At 24.3% G+C, this 2,997-nt stretch overlaps 1 protein-coding gene across 1 annotated transcript in view; it reads left to right on the top strand.

Annotated features, from left to right (window-relative positions):
* Nucleotides 1-2,997, top strand: part of LOC117166858 (apoptosis-inducing factor 3) — a 222,802-nt gene that overhangs the window by 745 nt on the left and 219,060 nt on the right. The window lies entirely within an intron of this gene.

The raw sequence follows: 2,997 nt of genomic DNA, 5'->3' as shown, positions 1-2,997 counted from the left end.
ACCGCGATTTCGCTGGAAGCGGGTGCAATTTTTCAGATTAGCACCCGCTCCCGACGAAATCCTGCGGTTGTCCTTATGACAAATTTTTAATTATATATATAAAATTCAAGTTATTATTTAAGTTTTTCAGGAGTTTTAAATGCCTCAAAATCTTCAAGATTTTTTACAAGTTTATAAATCTTTTTAAATTTTTGAAATATTTTCGACACTGTAAACTTCCCGAAATAACAAAATGCTTAAACCTGAAAATCCCGAATTAAAAAATTCTAGAATAATGAAATTCTGGACAGTTTACAGTATTATCGAACTTGAAAATTCCCGAATAATAATACTCCAGGCCGAATGCTGTCTAATGATAAAATGTACAAACTAGAAAATTCCCGTATTGCAGAAATTGAGAAAACAGTTATGTGGTCAATATTATTTATTTATTAAAAATACAATAATCAAATATTTTTATTATACAAATTTTTTTTTAAGTTTAATTTTTTTAAATTATTGTTTTAATTTAAAAGAACAATAATTGTGTAAAAATGTGATACAAACATAAATTTAAAACACGTGAGCTTCAAATGAAACAAACTTTGCAGGATTCAAGGCAGGCTGATTTTACGCGACTTTTATTTTTTTAAATAATAATTTTATTTTTGCGAGCGTTTTCTGTGATGTACAAAAATACAATGCACATTTTCAAATAACTTTTTTTTATCCAAAAATACATTTGTTTAATTATTGTTATTTTTAATTCAAACAATAATTTTTAGAAACTTTAAACATTAAAAAAGTTTTTCCCTCGGTAAAAATATTTTATTATGCTTCTAAAAAAATTTTTTTTAAATAAGTGTTTTTAATTGTTCAAATTAGAGAGTTGTCTAGCCCGGATATTGTATAATTCGGAAAGTTTCTGTCGGCACACAGTGATGTGGGAATTTTATTTTTCGGAAAAAGCGACTGAAAAATTCCGAAAAATAAAATTCCTGACGCTGTAAAATTCGTACATTGAAAAATAACCAATAATAAAATTCCCGAAATTATAAAAGTCCCGAAATATAGAAGTCGAATTGGAAAATTCACGAAAAATAAAATAAATAAAATTCCAGACAATAAGATATTACCGAATTTTAAAAATCCCCAAAGAAAATGCCTGAATCATGAATTTAAACAATTTAAAAAATTGTTTATTGAATATTATTTATTTATTGAAAATACATTAATCGAATATATATTTCTGGATGAAAAAATTTGTTTCAAAATGTGCATAGTATTTGAAAAAAACATAAAAAATTCCGAAAAATCGAATTTTTTATTAATAAAAAAAAATAATAAAAATAAATTTTGATATAAATCGTTGTTAAATTGAATACTGCAAAGTCTGTTTCAAAAATTTTATTATGTAGGTACGAAGGAAATTTAGGCAGAAAATTTTTTTTTTCAAAGCACACGTGTTTTTTAATGTATTTTTTAATACAATTTTTATAAAATTATTATTCAGGTGCCGGAGATTACATTTCTTGTGATTTTTCATTCATCCCTTTCGGAATTTTTGTCAGTGGTCCCATATTTTTATACCTCCCCTTAAAATTATGCAATTTTTCAAAATAAAAAGTCAACATTTGAAAACATTTCAAAATCATCAAAAGTATCTATTCTCTTTTCTATTCTTTTAGTCTTTTAGACTGATTCATATTTTTCCTAACACTTTTGTAAAATCCTGCACACAAAATTGTTTTAAGAGCTTCCAGATTTTTTCTAATATTATAAATCTTTTGAAATGTTTTGAAATATTTTTAAACATTCTCTTTGATTAATGTACTTTTTCGAAATAAGAAATCATTTTGAATCTACCTAGGAATTTTTATTGTTTTCCTAATATTTCAAAATTCTTGAGAAGCTTCAAATTTTGTTCTTTTCTTTGAAACATTCAGAAACCTCCAGCTTATTGGATTTTTTTTCTAAATTAATGCTTATTCAACTGTTTTTTAAGAATCAAAATGAAATACTTTTACCTTCGAAATACAAATAAAAATTAAACAATTATAATCGTAACATTGCAAGTTTAAATTTGTCACTCTGAAATTGTGACAATTCATTTTCAAATTTTTTACTATTGAAAATCGTTTTTTTTTATTTCCAAACCTAAAAGATTAAAAATGGAATATTTTGCACTGAAATAATACTTCAAAAATATTTTCAAATAGAATAAATGCGTTCATTTAAGAAGCCATTAATTCGAGCTTTACACTTGTGTCACTACTAAGGCTTTGAAATTAAATCAGTTCAAATTTTAACGTTAAAATATGTAAATTATATAATTTTGAATAGATCCAGATTCACCTTGTAAAATAAATCACTGTTTAATTTTTAATACTCGAACTGCAGTTCAAAGTTCAAATTTACTTTCATTTTCTGATTTATCCCGGTCGCGAGTCTAGCTCAATATTTAAAACAACTTTCATTTTTTTGAAATTGTAATTTTTCGGTTATAACTTACGGGACAATAATTTTATTCTTTGAAAGATTTTCTACAAATCTTGTTGATAATTTTTACATTATCATAAAAAATGAGACGGTATTAGTTTTGTATGAAAAATAACTTTTTCGGATTTTATCAAATGTCGAGAATTTTCCAATTCGGGAATTTTATATTTCGACAATGTTATAATTTCGAAATTTTTACAGTGATGTGGGAATTTTATTTTTCGAAAAAAGCGACTGAAAAATCCCGAAAAATAAAATTCTCGACACTGTAAAATTCTTAAATTCAAAAATAACCAAATATTAAAATTCCCGAAATTATAAAAGTTTCGAAATATAAAAGTCGAATTGGAAAATTCACGAAAAATAAAATAAATAAAATTCCGGACAATAAGATATTACCGAATTTTAAGAATCCCAAAAGAAAATGGCTGAATTATAAAATAACCGAACTAGAAAATTCCTGAATTTAAACAATTAAAAAAATTGTTTATTAAATATTATTTATTTATTGAAAATACA

This window comes from Belonocnema kinseyi, chromosome 2 (genome assembly GCF_010883055.1).
Source record: "Belonocnema kinseyi isolate 2016_QV_RU_SX_M_011 chromosome 2, B_treatae_v1, whole genome shotgun sequence".
Lineage (NCBI taxonomy): Eukaryota > Metazoa > Arthropoda > Insecta > Hymenoptera > Cynipidae > Belonocnema > Belonocnema kinseyi.
This window is presented reverse-complemented; position numbering and strand designations above follow the sequence as displayed.